At 37.0% G+C, this 19,036-nt stretch overlaps 1 protein-coding gene across 7 annotated transcripts in view; it reads right to left on the minus strand.

Annotated features, from left to right (window-relative positions):
* LOC114156180 (CUB and sushi domain-containing protein 3-like) overlaps positions 1 to 19,036 on the minus strand; it is a 404,435-nt gene that overhangs the window by 294,811 nt on the left and 90,588 nt on the right. The gene's annotated exons all lie outside the window — the stretch shown is intronic.

The following is a 19,036-nucleotide window of genomic DNA, read 5'->3' on the forward strand; positions in this document are numbered from 1 at the left end:
CAGCCCTGAAAGTATCTGCTGACTCAGAGTATCTTGTATCATAAATGAAAGAACACATTTGCAGCTTGATGACCTCTAAAACACATACGCGCTGAGTTACTAAAGGGCAGAGTAAAGCTCATCAACCCTCAAACAGATATGCTTAAATGGAGGCACCAGAGTGACAGTCTAAACAGGTTCTTCCTGCAGCTCCCTGCAAGAACGCCCGCGTGTGCCAGCTTGCACGCATGCCCATGAATGTGCATGTGCACCCGCGAAAGAATAGATTTTAGTTTTTTTTTTTAAATGCTTCAGCTGTCATCTTCGTTTATGTCATCGCAAGCCATCAGTGTGTATCTGCCCGTATGTCTGTCTGTACCCAGCTTCATGCTGCATGTCTGCGTGCTTCTCATTTTGTCACACTTATTGGCATCCAGTAGCGCAAACATCCATTACTTGCTATCCCTTTCAGCGTAGCTGTGATGTTCAAGGATGATAAATCCTTTTGTGGTGCGTCATGGAGGAAGGAAGAGGAGGAGGTTTGTCTTTGGAGTCGACAGGGGCCATCGCCACTGTCTGTTCAAGCCCGAAGAGAGAATCTGTGACACAGGCTAGATGGTGGATTAACTTTTTTTGCCCAAAAAAGCAAAATCTTTCTCACACTAAAAAAAATATGTAAATACAAATAAACTGTGCTCTTTCTGCAACTATACTCTTCACTGTTATAATTATTTTTAATCATTACCACTTATATACATTTAAAATAATATCCTAATTTCTTTGGCCATATAGTGATCAGAGTACATTAGCCAGCCGGTATGATCTCATTATAGTCCATACATTACAAACTGCATAATGAATGCATTTTAATGCAATGGTACACAGCAACATACACAGCCATAACGAGATGAATATGATATATTATTTATGCCAGTAGTAAAACCAAAACAGCATTTCTAATTACTGAACAATTTTTGTTTACCTTATGTGTCTTCTTGATAGCATTCCCAACACAATTCCATGTCACTGTGTCAAAAGCAGTTTTTGTTCCCACTATTAAATGATAAATGTAGTGAGTATCCTGTCCCTCTGCCCCCTTAGTCTGTCTCAGTCTCTCTCTGTTGCAGGCAGTTAGATAGATAGTGTGCATTTCCCCCTTGAGCTAAAGCTTGTTTAGGCTGTTGGCCATCCCATCACTTACCAACGAAACCCATCTCTCTCACACACACACACAACGGCTAAAGCGGTCATATAAATGCATATCCCGGAAGGGACGCCCGTTAATGTAGAAACGCACAAATAGTATGTGTGCTTGCATGCACACACACCTGTATTTTGTAGATAGGTGAGAGATAGATTGGATGTGTCTTGTGGCATTTAAAGGGAGGTGTCGGGACTGACAGCTCCTTAAAGGGACAGTCATTACAGAGATATATGGATGTGGAAAGACAAGTTGGAAGGAGAGGATAAAATGGATCAGCAAGAGACGGAGCAAAAATGTGGGTTAAGAAAAATGAAGTTAAAGGAGACACACATACAAACCCCGCTATTCTGTCACTTCAGGAGTCTTTGCAGGGATGTACATTTTTTATGTAAGACCTACAAGTATTGTTTGAGGCAAAGGTGCTATTATCATCTCAATGTAGGAGATTTAGCCCAGCTGAGACATTCTTTTATGCAACATTGGCTGACATATTTATGAATTTTAATATTAAAAATAAAACATGACATGCTATATACTGTATATTGGACACATTTTATGTCATGGTGGAGTTGTTCAAATGTGGGTGAATGAAAAACTTCAGTTGTAGTGAAAAACAATATTTTCACTACAACTGAAGGAAGATTGATTAAAAGTATTTTCCAAATATCACTTCTTCTGTATGTTTTTTGTGTATCTGCTCCATCTTCTCAAATATCCAGTTAGTCGTGGTAGAGGGTGGCTAGTACTTAGGCAGGTGCTGCTGGACGTTTTTTCCTGTTAAAGGAGAGTTTTTCCTTTCCACTGTTGCTACATGCATGCTTAATATGAAGGACTTCTGTAAAGTCAATGATGCCACCCAAGCACATGTCCACGGTTGCTATGTGCTCGTCCAGGAGGAGTGAACGCTATCAGTCAATGACATGCAAAGACAGAAAACTTTTTAAAATAATTTAAATAATAAACTGAGCTTGATGCACTGTTTAACAACAATGATCAATTGGAATGCAGGTGTGATAAATTTGAAATTACTTTTCAGATGACATTTGTTGTGAAATGGTGCAATATGAACTGAACTGACAATTTAATTCGCCGATTGTAGTGTAAAGTACCTTGGAGTCCTCACATTTGACAAAGAATTATAAAAGAGCAGGTCATTTACCATTTAATAATGAAATCAGAGCAGACACACAAGTACAATCACTAAAATGGAGACTATTTCACAATTAAAAATAGCTTAGTTGTGCATTGGAGCTTTTTTCTGCATTATAGGTCTTGTCCCTGGAACCTTTATAATGATTTGCCTCTCTTGTTTGACACATGGTGAAAATTAATAAATGCAGTTGCTCATTTTATTTGTGGGCTTATGTTTTACCTATTTAACAAAAACAATTATGTTCAGTTTAATTAATTCACTGCATATAAAACTGAACTATTGTCTCTTGCAAAAAGGCAGCTATAATAATATCATTTTTTCCCCTCAAAAGCACCTGTTAGGTGGAGATAACATTTCCCCCACTTTTCTATTGTTATTGTAAAGGTCAGCTCCATTGTTATCAATTTTTCATGTTTTATCACAGTAAACAACCATGTATTCCTGAGTGTGGCCTGTACACACTGAGGCATGGTGTATTGTCTATGGTTATACCAGTGTCTCTTCTTAAATATAGCAAAAAACTTCATAAGAAAATTAACAGATTGTTTTGGTTATTCATGCACTTATATAGACATATATTAATAATGAAACTGCTGACAGACTCTCATATGTTCTTGCATAAGTATGGCTTAGTGTTCCAGTTCTAATGCTGCTAATTTCTAAATGCAATTTGTTCTATCCTATTTAATTTATAAGAAATAATATAGAAGAATTAATATGAGAGATGTGTATTGTGTGTCATATGTGAAGACAGAGGACAAAACAATATTAGACAAAGCACTTACACTCGCTGAAATGTGTTCTGAAATATAAAACATAATGTGGCTGTTCAGCTTAGATAGGAAAATGGTGCAATTTAGAGATTTTCTATATCTACCAAAGGCTGGAAATTACACTGAAATTGATGTTTAGACAAAATAATTGCAAATGGAGTCAAGAGCATTCAGAATTTAGATAATTATGGAACAGCAGCAGCAATAGGCAGAATATAGTGATTGTAAAAAAAATATCCTCTGTACGTCAAAATATTTAATCAGATTTAAAATGTATAAATAATGAGCCTTTGTGAGGTTCTAAATTAGATCAAATTTAAAGTTTAGGGGTGCTGTGGTGGTGCAGGGGCAAAGCACGACCCACATATTGAGGCCTTAGTCCTCGTGGCCGTGGTCGCAGGTTTGATACCCGGCCTGGCGACATTTGCCGCATGTATTTCCCCCTCTCTCATTTCCCTCTTTCCTGTCAAACTATTTTCAAATAAAGACCACTAGAGCCAACAAAACCTTAAAAAAAAAAGTTTAGAGTTTATACATAACGTCACACGTTTTCACCATGTCATTAACTTTGTACAGATCAAACTAAAACAGAAACGTTCGGACAAAAAAAAAAAAAAAAAAACTATACACAACTCTGAAATCTGTAGAAACATCAAAAATCTTAAAAACCATAGACTGGGATGAGGGACTGATTATTTATTCTGCTACAATAAACTTTATCTATCATTCATAGAAACAGCAATACTATAGACATTTTCAAAGCTCAGCATAGATGAAAACTCCAAGTAAGCGTATAAGCATAAAGTGCAGTACAGTCAAATGAAATGTTTTCACCTTGAAATGTGCTCTAGCTCTCTATTAAATGAAAATGTTTTCTTGTATCACTAAGCTACCAAGACAATGCATGCAGCAGATGTCATAAAATGTTCATCTTGGGTGTAATGACGAAAGTGTTGCAAATGAGGCTTTTATTTATTACAGTTTTGTCTTTTTCCCCATCTGATGAACTTTCATTTCTAATGTCAAGAGAATCGGATGCCTTTTGTAACCTCTGTTCGCATACTGAAAAGAACAATAGGTGAGTTCATAAGAGAAGAAAAGGACATTTTCTTCAACATCAACACCTGTCACATCAGACCCTTTTGATACACTCCGGTTCTAAATTATACATTTGCATCACAGAATGCGAAATTAAACACTCCCAAGGTTGTTGAATTCAGAACTGTGTTTTAGGATTGTAGCTGTGATGCCACTGTCTAGCTTTTTTATGTTTATGGATAATCTCAGAGTGAAATTTCAGGGCTTTTTGAGTGCTTGCAACTAGTCAGATAATCACCAGGTTATAAAGAAAGCTTGATTTTTGTTTCAGGCCTTCAGCAAATTAAGTTGAGTAAACCATCTGCATAGTGTATAGTCTGACTAAAAAAAACAAAAAACATTGGGTCATAGCTACAGTATTTGAGCTGCAAGTTGGATAAGCTTTGTAGTAGTTATAATTATGTTGTAATTAGTTGTAATTATGACATGGAGTAATTGCTCTATTAATGTTTGTCAAGCTAGACTGACTTCAAAGTATAGCTGCTAAATATGGATATTATTGCCACATTGAGGTTGCATGAATACTACTTATCAAAACAACAATTGGATTAAGTTTTTCAATTCTTCAATGACTACTAAGTTAATCATCCATTGCTTGTCCATAGTGCGACAAAATATATCCTTATATGTAAATACTCCATCTGCAGTACTGCATGCTGATATTGGCATGAAGATGTCAACTGAGAAACAATCTGCTACAGGTTTAGCCGAGGCCATTTATAGCAGAATGACATTTCATAAAACAGTCTATATTTATACAATTCCCTTGGCCCATTGAGGGTACACAGGCTATAATGGTCAAGTGACAGACAGTGATTAATTGATATGTCAAGCTTGTGGGTGTCCATGCATGTGCATGTGTTTTAAGGTCACTACATGGTTTTTTAATTGAATTCTTGTATTTTTGCCTTGAAGGATAATGGAGAGAGCAGCCGAGCAGAGAGAAAAGCATTGTTGTAATGCTCTTTGTGTTCTAGTGTTTATGTATCATTATATCCGTCTGTCTCTTCTCTGTTCTTTTAGTTTCCCTCTGGGTCAGGGACTGAAAGTGTTACCAGAACTCAAATAATCTCAAATGACGTGCATCTGTGTTTGTGTATGCACACATGAGAAATTAACTAAATGACAGGAGTAAAGAGTGGTAAAAGGGTTGGTCTTGTAGGTGTTGATTAGATTTTCTAATATATTTGAAAATAGTTAAACACACAACTACAAATGGTGCAGACAGAGTGACAGGTTTAGGTCCAAACAACAGAGCCAAGTTGAGTTTAATTTTTACTGAAATCCATCTGTCAAGCTGAACTTAGAGTTCCAGCTCTGAGCATTGATGCAACACAACAAAGTGGTGAGGTGCTAAACATCATCTGTTGGTGGATTTTACCTACTAATAAACTTACGTCTCTCATAAACGAGAAAAATTATTTAAGTCTATGATTTGAACAATTAAAGTTGGATCTGGACTTTGCCTGGGCCATAGATGTCTTGATTCAAGCCATACTATTGTTTAGTGTGGTTGTCCTGCTGGACAGGAATCTTCCACCCCAATTTCAAAATGTTGCGCTCGCTAACATGTTTTTGTGTGGAAATGCTCTTTGTTTCATTTTATAAAGCTTCCCATTAACACTCTTCAAAACTTTCCCATAATTTAGATGCATTTTCTGCATAAGTTACAAGGAAAATATTAGCAAAGTATTCACGCTGATTAAGCTTTAGACTGCATTTTAGAAAGTTGAAAATCCGTAATCTCACAATGTGAAAAGATTTTAAAAAGCAAGATTAACCAAGTCAAAACACCTCCGTCTCTTACTTTTTGTTATAAAAGACCAGGATAACAAGAATGTCATGGAAATGAGTCATAGCAACTACATCTCCGCCGTTTGTGTTATGCAACACTAAAAAGGGATAATTCCTCTTTCATCCCAAGTGAACACACAGAGTACTGATGAGTGCATTCTTCAAAGTAAAAACTTCCCGTTAGAGGAGCTTCATCTGGATATTTCCTCATAATAAGAAAGAAAAGTGATTCACTTTGCAAAATATTCCAGAGACATGGTGGGAGGCTAGAGGAATCAATCAAGAAATTGTTGTGTGGACAAATGCCATGTGCTTTTAAAAAAACAAGCATTGTGAAAGCTTTCAGGATCCATGAGTATCAGCAAACTAATAATATCTGCATATAATAAGGAAAAGTTGGAATTTAGGATAAAAACCAATGTACTGTATATATGAAGACATTTTAGTCTTTTGAAGTTAGTGTGTGTGTTACTGATTAGCTGGCATCATTTCTCAGAGAGGAACAACTGCTATGCTTGACCAAATCTTGCAAAGAAAGCTTTCACACATCTTCAAATTTCCTAGAAAAAAGAAAGCATTCAATGCAGGGATCAGATCAGCCAGTAGAAAACTGCAATAACCTTTTCGTTTTTCGTGTAATCTTTTTTTGTCTCCTTGTTTCCTTTGTGTTCCTATGTACACTCAATCCCAAACTGTGCTTTCTTCACATCCTTTTTACCGTTGCTTGTGGCTTTGTCTTATTCTCTTTAATCTGTATGTATTGTGAGCCAGTGTATCCACCCTTTCCTCCAGGGACAGTGGGTTGGCTCTGGGGCTGATCATAGTGATCTTTTCCCTGAGGTAAAAAAAAAAAAAAAGCCTGACACCTGGGTGATTGCCCTTGAGGTACCGCCTGAACGAGTCTGTACGTACTGTATGTACTGCACATATGTGTCAGGGGACTACAAGGCATCCTGGTGGGAGTGCTATTTAGCCACCAACAGTTCTACAATATTATAGTAGCATGTTAACATTTTGCACAGGATGGTCACAATCGATAATGTTGAGAGATCTTAAAAAGAGACATTAAGACATCAAGCTTTAACAAATCTTAAGATTTCTGCACACAAGAAAAATTCATGATAACAAAATATTTTATACTGAAAGTTAAAAATGAAGGCAACATTAATCTCCATACATTCTGATGCTATTAGACAAAACTGCAGTCAACTGTCTTTAGAAGTCATCCAAGTAAAAAAAAACAACCTGCGTGTAATTTTAATCTCAGGATAAACCAATTGGTTCTATGAAGGCCTCAGAGATTTGTCAGAGAACACTGGTAAACAAAAAGCATCATGCAGTCAGAGGAACACAGCAGACAGGTCAGGGATATCATTGTGAAAATGTAGCAAGCAGGTTTAGGTTACGAATCAATACCTCAAGTTTTGAACACCTTATGGGGAATTCTTCGATCAGTCATCTGAAAATAAAACAATCATGGCGCAACTCTTAATCTACAGAGACATGGTCTCCCGTAAACAGACTGGTGAGGCAAGGATAGCATCAATCAGAGAAGCTAAACACCTCGTGTTAATTCTGGATGAGCAGTAGATATTCACAGCTAAGGTTGGAGGTTCTCTATAGAGAAAACAGTTTATCAATAAATCTTTATGGACTGTACAAAAGAAGAACTATTACTGAAACACAGCCTCTGGTCCCATTTGGAGGTTGCAAGCCAAAATAGTACTACAAATTTCTCTGTAAACACACCTTCCACAAGGTGAAACATGGTAGTGGCACTGTCATTCTTTGGGAACAGTTTTCTTCAGCAGTGACCATGAAACTGTTTTAAGTCCATAGGAATATGGCTGAAGCATATTCCTGAACAAAAACCAGTTAGACTTCAAGAGATTAATATTTTTTCTTAGAAAACCACTACTACATAACAGACTTTTTCCTAACCGCAAGCACCATTTGCATATGGATGACACATCCAAACACAAGGAAAATGTTGCTGGGTTCAATGTCAGCAACATTTAAAGCCATGTTGCTGACATGGCTTCAAATATGTTTTTGTTGGCATATTTGGGTTTTTATGTTCACTCCTGTTCAACATCAAATATGACCTTAAGTAAGTGGCCTAATTAGACACATAAAAATAAATTAATAATGACAGATTCTCCAGATTTACTGCCTTTAAACTAATTTTCCCACTTTAATAGAAAAGGGACGCAAAAGCAATTTACCCTGAGGTGGATTAACACATCTTGCAAAAAACCTCTTAAGATTGTGACAAAAAGGAGATCTCTGATTAGCTACGAAGGGTCTTGATGGCCATCAGATCTGGCTTATGACTGACACACATCACCGCTCACAGTACAGTAATAATTACACCATAATATTTGCCAGTCTAAACGGAAAGAACTGAACAGATCAGAATTCATTACTTTTACAGGATGAACTGAAAGACAAGCAGATGGGTTGGAAGTGGGGGGTTTAATTAATAAAGAGACAGAGATGGAAATAAAAAAAGAGAGAAGCAGAATAATAAACTGAGTGAATTATAGGCATCTTGTGCAAAGCAGACCTTAGCCTGAGTCAGATTTGGTAAAAGAAAACAAGGATAATGTGCATTAAACCAGGGTTTCAGACATACATGCATTCTAATAATGCATATTATTAGGTTGCCAGAATCGATCTTCAGAGAACACTTTAAAACCTTTTCTCTTCCAAAATGTTATCAATCAATTTACATTAATATGACATTTTGATCCTTAAGCAAGGAGAAAGAAAAGAATGTCAATTTTCTTAAAAGTGTATGACATTAAAGCCTGCAACCTCCATTAAAAGCCTCACCTCTAGAGCACTCATTTGAACTCCAGTAGGTGTCTCTCTCTTTTTTTTTTTTTTAACAATTTACGTGCAAGAGTTTGCAATTATACACAAATCAAAGCAAGACATTTTCACAAAAAATTTTTCAGCTACATTTTACGCCAAATTGGACACCTGATGGACCCCCAGCTGTTCCAAAATGTGTTTACAAGACAAGAAAAAAAAAACACTGCAAGAAAGTTGACATGGTTTATTTGCAAGTTAATTCATGTCCAAAGGGACTGTTACAAGCTGGGATAATTTATGCATATTTTCCATGTTGTTTTCTTACGTTCTTTTTTTTCCTTCCTTCCTTTTTTTTTTTTTTTTTTTTACATAAACAGCTTAAAAGATGTGAGCACTTGCATCCAGATTGTAGGTACTCGCAGAACCCTATATGCAATGACTCAAAAGTAAATATACAAAACAAAACTAACCATTGAGATTCCAAAATATACTCTGACTACATGTGTCAATATTTTGTAAAATCACATTATTGAACAAAGCACATTCACCTATTTGACGTCTCTTCTACATGGCTTGTGCTGAGCTCCAAATGGAACTATTGGTGGCCATTTCCAGTGATTGCTCCTTTATGAATTCATGCATTTCATTTGTGGATATCTGCAACTCCTCTAGAGTTACAATGGGCCTCTTGGACGCTTTGCTGATTTTTGCTCCTGTTGCTTTATCTTCATATGGTGAAATGAAGAGTGCTTTGTGATGTTTTCAATTCTTATCACCCAAACCTACTTTAAACGTTTCAACAACTTTATCACTGATCTGTCTAGTTTGTTCCTGGGTTTTTGTTTTCTGTTTGTTCCCCGACATCTTTCTTATTGCTTGTACTAGAATTTTTTTTAGAGTACTGAAATGAAGGAGACTAAATACAAATCCATGACACTTCTGAAGTTCAAGGAGTGTGCATCCTTTTGTAAGGTGTTATACATTGCTGCTAAAAGATACCCATATATATTCTTTTTTTCCTTCTTTAATGTCTCATTTAACCTTGGTAAAGTGTTTTTGGATCTTTCAGCACACACACGCACACACCCCTCCACTTCCCCACACGCACCTCTTACCGCCTACAGGGCAGAACTGATGCGGGAGGAGATGAAATACCACTACCTCAGGGGTAAACACACCTCGATTCACGCTCACACAAACCACTCCCTTTAACACCAAGGCGCACGCGAGCACATCTACGTTTGCACGCCTTGCTTTTCCTCCCCGAAAAGTGCTCTCGATTGCTTGCAAATGTTGTCCCAACATCAAAGACCAAATTTGTTTATTTTCACACCAATCACACACCGCTGTTTCCCATGGCCTTTGTGTGCACTTTCCTCCTGGGCCTTTGGAGCAGAGCGTGCATGTCTCCCTCTATGCCTCTGTACGTTTCTGCCGCTTGTGTGAGTTCAGTTTGTGGCTCTGTCTCTAGTTTTGCGACTGTGTCCTGTTGGTGTGACTTAGCCAGGTGTAAAATTGGTGTTGCAGAAGATTGCAGATACAAACTGGGTCAAGGCAAGAACTGGAAGGAGAGCCAGAAGAAGAGCACTCAAAAGAAAAGAGATTGGCGTGACCAGATCTTACTTTTTCTGACATACCGTGATATGCACATGTCTCGCTTGTGGTGTTATTTCGCTGGCACATGCGTTGCGGCTTCCAGGCGTTGCAACTCATGTTCCATCACATCATCCATGTAATACATGTTTTTCAGTTCTGATACTCTTAGAGTGGGCAAGTCAAGTTCAAGACCTCAGAAGCCTGCGGCATAACATCAAACTCACAAACAGAGCTCCTTTTTAAGGCAGGTAACTTGGGATTAGCACTCTAGTTTTGAAACTAGAAGTTACATTCAGGGAATTGCCTTGAATATTATCTAGTCTTGGACCAGCCTTTTTATTGTAATGTTTAATATTACACTCTGGTTTGATGAGACAGTGGAACAGCGTTTTGGTGTATTTCAGTCTGGGGCAGAGGTTCACTTTCCAGTAGGACAATCAAAACCATGCAGGGAGACTTACAATAAGATGGTTTACATCAGAGTATATTCATTTCTCACAATGGCCCAGTCAGAGATCAGACCAACATCCAAATTAAAATCTGTGGAAATTGATGATCAAAGATGCTCTCCATTCAATCTGACTTAGCTTAAGCCATTCTGTTCAAAAACAAACGACCGCAAAAATGTTCAAAGCTGGTGGAGACACCCCCCCAAAAGACTTGCAACAGTAACTGCAGCAAAATTTGACTCCGGAGGTCTGAGTCACAAATCCACCTCATGCTTTTGGCACCATAAAGCTGCTTTCTCTTTCTGCAGTTTCCTCCAAATTAGAGATGCATGGAAAACACAAAGTTATTCTCCATCATTGCTACATTGATGAAATGAGTGTCATTTCTTCCTTTTATGTTCACTCAACTATTTTCTTGCTCTTCCACCTTTGGTCCCCTTTTCTGCATTAGAACGTTCCTGCAATCTCTCTAATCTCTAGTCATGTCTCTATTTCGGAAACTATTTTGGATTCATTGCCAAGGGAGGTCATCTGCAGGAAGAACGGGGTGAGGTTATTTTAGTTTCATGAAGATATATTTAGTAAAATAAATAAACAAATTAGACATTCTGTAAATTTGCTTCGAGTTTAACACAGCCATTAGGCAATGCACTGTAGTTTGGTGTCGTTTTTAAACGGACAAGTTTACTTTCAACAGTATTATAAATTGAATTATTTGTATGTGATTGTCATACATATTTGTGATGCCTAATTCATTAAAGGAGAATATTGCAAAGACGGGCACATAGTTATCATGTGAAGTACCTCTTCTTTACAAATTACAATTTGTGTTTCATTTTGTTGTGTTGTGTACATCATCCTCACTTTGCATGTAAGCAACATTTGTGTCTTCATTTTATGTTCTTGATTTAAGCAAAAACAATGAAGTTTGTTGAGGGGTACATGGACATTTTTCCTTCTTACAAAAGACACTGTATACGCATCAAAGAATTTAGAGTCGGAAATATGTCCTTTGAGTTGAAAATCAAAGGGAGAGAACTTGAGAGGACCATGTGTCTCAGACAAGAAGGAGGTGATGCAAAAAGCATTCCATTGAAACTGCTGTGCTTCTTTTATAGCACATCTAGAATAGCAGATAAGTCAGACATGATGACTGGTTTTGAGTTCATAGCAATGCTACTAGTTGAACAAATCCACACTGGTGACACTTCACAGGGAACCAGTAATAAGGTCAGCAGAAATGAACATAGAGGCATCAGCTTTTCCCCGCATGCATGCTTAACTGCCGTTTTACAAAACTGTCTTACTACAAGGTCTTGCAGAAATTTTAGGACAAATTTGTAAAACAAATCTTCCAGAGAACTCCAAAGTGAATGTTGTGAATAATTATTTTTGTCATATACTAGCCCTGAGGAACATAGAAAGTCTCTAAATGTAGCATTTCATTCATGTCTGGTCATTATGGTTCATCGTGCAGTTGTTACATTTTTCTATTTCCTTTCCACAAAAACCTTGGAAAATTAAAGGAAATACCAAAAACATAAAATCACAGGCAAAGAGAAATGAAAAATGTTTTAAAAAACAATCATTTACTGAATGCTGAGTTTTTAAGTATATAGACATTTCAACTTAACCAGATGCAGTTTATCATCTCATATCAAACTTTTCTAAGCAGAATGGGATTAAAGTCTGTACTGACAGTCATAATGAAGTATGACAGAATTTTCAAATGTAAAAACAAATTGACGCTTCTTTATCCCCTTTTTCTTACTTTCTTCTTGTTGAAAGGAAAATAATTGCTCTTGTGAAGGTCAATTGTACCACCTGCAAAGAATAATGCCCTTCTCTATCCAATTTAGACTCACCGAGTTGAAAACAGAATACCTATCATTACTTTTGAGCATTCCCCTTCTCTCTCACATATTTTCTTCATGGACTGTTTCTCCAATGAGGCAGGGTCCATCACAGAAATTAACCATTAACTCTAGTAGAGCAGAGAGTACATTTTGAGAAGTGCATTAAAACATGCGTGATAGTGGAAAGAGCAAGATTACCATGTTGGGTAGAAATTTAATACTTGCTATAGTCCTGCCTTCTATTCCGATTGTTGCTACTTTTTTTAAGGTTTGCAAATAACCTTGTTAGAACCGAGAGCAAAGGCACTTCAGGTTTGAAAACAAAGAACACTCGGCCCTGTCATTTTTTAAATCAAATCTCATCCAATTGCAAAATATTCTCTCTTCAAAAGCCTTTGCTGAGCACAATCAAAAGCTGAAATTTAATGTGACTTATGAAATAAGAACTAATGACTTCTATGAAGCTGCTACTAATGAAGAGATTATAGATATGTATGAATCGACTGTCCAGATCCCACAGATTACTCTTATTATCCTTTATTCAGGTGACTCAGGCAATGAGTTTCCCTTGTTCCTCACTGGGCACAACTCTCTCTCTCTCTTTTTTTTTTTTAATAATTCAACGTATAAAATGCAACCCGGTTACAGCTGTGAAAAACTGTATTTTTTTTCTTACATGATCTGTTTTATGCATTTTAACATTAGACAAAGATCACTTTGGAAATAAAAGTCCAGCTTTCAAATAAAGCTTTAGGTCATTAAGCAAAAACTAAAGCTTTCTAAACCAGCCAGGCTGAATGTGAAAATGTAACTGACCACACATCTTGACTTGCCACAGTCAAGGAAATCATTCGAATGTATAACCTATTAGGATGCTAAGGGGCTATCTCATTTAGCTGTGGAATCTTAAATGCTTCAAATTAAGAATTAATTGGTATGTTTATGGTTTTTAGTTGAGATGACTTCAGTGGCAACAGTAGGAAATTAGAATCTGAAGTCCTTCTATACTGTTTTGTCATTTACGTAATTTCTTGTAGTGTGCCAAAAATTGACTTTCCCTTGTGTGCAGTCTCTGGGTTGACCCATCCTGTCTGCTCTGTACTAATTATTGCCACCTCTGTTGAATCATCCTCCTGACTATATGCCGCCTTTTCTTCTCTCCTTCCATTTGTAGTGCATCATTGTTTACATAGCCTCTCTTCATCCTGCCTCTTCACCCTTGATCTGTAACAGTTTGACATCAACCGCAGTCGTGTCTTGATTTACTTCAGTCTATCATTTTGGGATTTTAGACCAACTGCCTTTGAATTTGCAAAGCATTTGTTTTTCTTTGTAGGTCCAATTTAAAATATCTTGTCTCTGCACCTTCTTACCTTTGATATTGAGGTCTTTTTATATTCCTTGACCCAGTAACACATATACAGCGAGGTTGGGAGGTTGGGCCAGTTCCATTAATATCATAACTAACTCTCAATTCTGCCTTATGTCGGACAATATCCTGCTTTCTTCCTAATTTAACTTGGACTCTCCTCCATTATATTTAAGGAGTGTGCTACCATCGACACTTATGTACCATTGTTAATTGCTTGTTGAGTCATGTCAGAAAGGATGATAGATAATTTATTCGGATTAATTATTTTGATTTATGTAAGATGTGATGCAAAACAAATGCCACCTGACTAATATTTTTTGGCTTAGGTTTAATAATAATTAATCAAATTCCAGTTTCTACTCTTAATGCAGTCATAAATTACCTTTGAAAATACAAAAAAAGGGTGTGTGCGAGTGAGACATACAAATAAAAAAAAACGCTGTATTTTGTTAAAAGCCTATTTTGTCAGTAATGTGAAAATTTCACACGCATCCATATTAAGTATATAAAATACCTTCATGTACTTTTATGGGGGTTTATGTTTCATAAGAAAAACACTGACAAATCATAAAGAGATGGTCTTTGCTTAAACTGCAACAGCACCGTGGTATGGGGAGTATGGGTTGGAACCTGGACAGAGGTCTCTCGGAGAGAGACTGGTTTGTGTGAGTTGTGCTTGTATATTTTGTGGGCCTGGACAATCATGTGAATGTGAGTTATCCATGTTAATCACAGTCCTGATAATTACAATTTTCCTGTTAATGGTTCTGACCTTTAAATTATCATTCAGCCCTGTGGCAGTGTTCGTGTTTATCTTGGAGTGTGTGTGTGTGTGGGTGTGCGGGGGTGCCTGTGCACATGTGAAGGAAAGGAAGAGGGAGACAGAAAATGGTGAAAAAGAGAAAGCGGGAGAAAATGAGACAGCAGAGGTAATTTGGCTTAACTAGTGGGGCGATTGTGTCGATGTGGGCTATAAATCTTCCTAACTGACAAGAACATACACACACAACAACACACGTGAACACAATCCTAAGATCATTCCATGTTATTTTGGATGAACAGAAAATCCTAATAAACCAATAGGAATACAGAGGGCATCTTAAACCTTCTCACTTCACCTCTGTTCTCTTGGATGTCGCCTGTTAAAACAATAATCGGATGAAAAGCACCAAAATCCCACTCTGACTCCTATTCAACTCCATTCATTTTTTACATTAAATCTGTAGGGGTATCTGAGGATTGTCCAAGAAAGGGTTGATTAGTGAAGCCGGTTGATTAAAAATGATGCCTGCTGAACCAAACAAGCACAGTTCATTCCACATAATGAGAAAATTGCTTTTCAGCAACAGACCAAGCATCCGGACGACTCCCTTTATATCTATAGACATAATAGTGAGAAGTGAATTGAACCCTCTGCCTGTTCTTGAAAGAGGAATTCCCATCAGGAAACAGGTGTTGGTTGACAACAAAATTATAAAAACTGTTACTATAGAACCTGTTTTTGGATATTGTTTTGATGGACAAACTAGACTGTGAAACAGTAAAAACAGCTGTTGGTGAGAAATAAACTCTTTAATTGACCAACACAGCTGTGGACGTATTGTTTTTTTACAGGAGCTTTCTTTGGTAAAGTGATGTGTGTAGCAACACCTTTCATTCAGGGCCTCAGACATTTTAAGGCAAGGCACAATTTTATTTGTATCACCAGTCAAACACAAAGTAATTCAATTTGCTTTCCAGGTTTTGCCTCTATACATGTATTGATCAGTTATAGTGCAGGTCTAAGTTTATTCATCTAACCAACATTGACTGATTTAAGTACTGACTGATTATTAACCGATTTGAAGTTTAAAGTTTTTCTGTTAATCTTAAACTCTCTGGCTATAGGGAACTCCAAATTTGAAGCATTAACCATGGTACTAATTCTAGACAATGCTTTTATGTTAGCTCACCACTTCCACTTTCATCTTGAAATATGGCAATCTTATTTGCAATTTCAGTGTAGTAATAACCACAAAGGGATACATTTTCAAGGAATAAACTCTTGAACATACTGGGAACCAGTGTGGAGGGTATGCTGCCATTTGCTCTGTGACCAATGGTCTGGACTCCAGTCCATCATGATGGGGAATGGAAGTAAATTCAGGGAAGAGGGCAATATATTTGTATTGATTTTCAAACTGTGACAATGGCTGAAAACAGTAGCTGCTTCTCCAGAGCCCTGCGCTTATTTGTGATAAAAAAAGCATTTTATACCACTTTATCTGCTCAATCCTGAACAAGCTCATTTGACCTGTCAGTACGCATATACAGTGAAAGTATCCAGAGACATCAACTTCCAATTACTTCCACATCATGAGGAAGAACAGTTTATTGGTAATTGTTTAGGGATTTATTGCTTTTAAGCATTATGTTTCTTGACAAAGTCTATTTTAAGAGACAAGTTCCTGAAATAAGGTCTAAACCTGTTTATCTCTGCCAGAACCAGAATCAAAAGCAGAACCAGTACATTACCATTAACACCTTGATTACTAATGCCCTGATCACTGATGCCCAACAGCATTGAGCATCAGTGTATGAAGTAGCTACTTCAGTGTTTGAAGTAGCTATGTGGTGCTCGGCAGATCTAGCAATTACATAATCTAAAACTTGACTCCTAATAATTAAAACAACAGCAAAACGGCTCCTTCACCAACTTGACCCGAATTTCAGATCCATATGTTGCCAGTTTCTCCCCTCTTTTCTCCATTTTTTAAATTACCAAATGCAAAAGGAAAAGCTTTTCATCAGGAATTGAAAACTTAGATGCTCTGAATTAGAAGAAGTAATTTTACTTCTCAACAGTGGCTGAAATTGGAGGCCGACACTTGACTGTAAGTGACATGTCCTTTGTGAGAAGTGTCTCATGAAAGGCAACGTCATCACCTGATACAAAAATATATCTGCCTGCGACAGAGAATGATTCATTTAGCTGAACACTTTACCAGGACAGCTCTTTCAAACCTTTGAAGACATCGACACTGAGTGAGACTGAAATCCTTCCATGTCATCTGCGACACTTCACACCTCAATAATAGACTGTCACAGGCCTCTAGGTCAGGCATCCAGGCAGTATTTTATTGGCATTTCCGTATTTAATAAAAGCTCTTTCATACATATAAACAGATTGGTAACACTTTATTATTGGTGCTGTGACTTGAAAGATAGTTTTCTATAATGATATTTAATGTATATTAGCATTAAAATGTTAATATTTAAATGATGATCAAAAAAAGATGGAATACAAGTACAAAAAATGAAATAAAAATAGTTTTCTTTTTTTTCTAAATCTAAATCTAATGCGGATGTTTGTTATGCAGTTGTATTCAGTCCCATTTAAATCAAGTGCAACCAACTTCGCTTAGATGTAACCTAATTAGTACATAACCTGTCTGCATATTACTTTCAGAGTAAATACAAGAAATCTGTGAGGGCATTTGATGTATGTTAGAGAACATTAGTGAACAAGCAGCATTATAAACATCAAGGAACACAGCATACAGGTTAAGGTTAATGGTCAGTAGAAGACTAAAGCAGGGCTGGGTTATAAAAACATATCCCAACCTCTCACGGAGAATTGTTTAACCCATCACCCAAAACTGTAATAAGTATGGCACAACAGTGAACCTACCAAGACATGACTGCCAAAGTGACTCAAATGAAGCAATACCACAAATTAAAACACAGAGCTACTCTGGAAGAATCAAAATACAGGATTCTTCCACATTAATTTCCTAAATGGAATTAATGTGTTTGAATGGTCCAGTCAAAGGACAGACCCACATCCACGTTAGATTTTGTGGGATGGCTTGAAAGTTGGTATTTTCAGATGCTTTCTATCCAATCTGACTGGACTTGAGCTATAAGCAGAAAAGTAGCAGCATTTTTTTTATATCTCTAGATGTGCAAGTCTGGCAGAAGCATGACACCAAAACACCTGCAGTTTTATTTAGATATTTACTCAGAGGGGATGACAATGCAAACCAACCTTTAGGCTTTTTATTTATAAAAGAAAGAAAGTTAAAATGTTGTGACCTTCTATTTTCATTATGCACAACTTTGTGTTGTTCTATTATATAAAACCCCAGTGAAACACAATCAGGTGTGTGGCTGTAGCAAAAATATTATGAAAATCCATGCGACAGAAGTACGACATAGTAAAAAGAAATGACTATGATAAAAGTAGTACTTCATTTTTACATATCAAGATGGATTTCTTATTTTCAACCAGTTCATGTTTTTTTTTTTTTTTTTTTTGCTTGTTTGTTTTTCAACATCAGCAAGAGGAGGGGTGTCAAGCTCCAGTCCTCAAGGGTCGGTGTCCTGCAGTTTTTAGATGTGCCACAGGTACAAAACACTGGAATGAAATGGTTAAATTACCTCCTCCTTGTGTAGATCAGTTCTCCAGAGCCTTAATGACCTAATTATTCTATTGAGGTGTGGGGCAGCAGAGGCACATCTAAAAGTTTCAGAGCAGTGGCCCTCCGGGACTGGAGTCTGACACCTGTGAGCTACAGCATTCTGCAGCCAAATGCAAAAATCAGATATGTGTGACGGAAGCAGGTTTCTTGATGAAAAAGAACAAGGAGAAGCATGTCTTGTGTTGAGCCTACTTTGCTTTAAGGTTGGATACACTTGATTCCAGGATTTAGTTCCACGCGGAATTTCACATCCACATAATCCTAAATGGAATTAAGAGACTAAATCTCAGTTGGTTGCTCATTTCTCTAGCTTACATGTTTAATGACTTCTGAGCACATCCGAGAAGAATTTTTTCCAAGGATCAAACAAAACAGCAAATTAGTATAAAGTTATGTCATGTTTTGACAGTATATGTTTTTTGTTTGGCCCTATAGCAAACATCTAAATTTAGTACAATTTAATTACCGCTGGGACAATGTAGAAG

This window comes from Xiphophorus couchianus, chromosome 13 (genome assembly GCF_001444195.1).
Source record: "Xiphophorus couchianus chromosome 13, X_couchianus-1.0, whole genome shotgun sequence".
NCBI classification, from domain to species: Eukaryota; Metazoa; Chordata; class Actinopteri; order Cyprinodontiformes; family Poeciliidae; genus Xiphophorus; species Xiphophorus couchianus.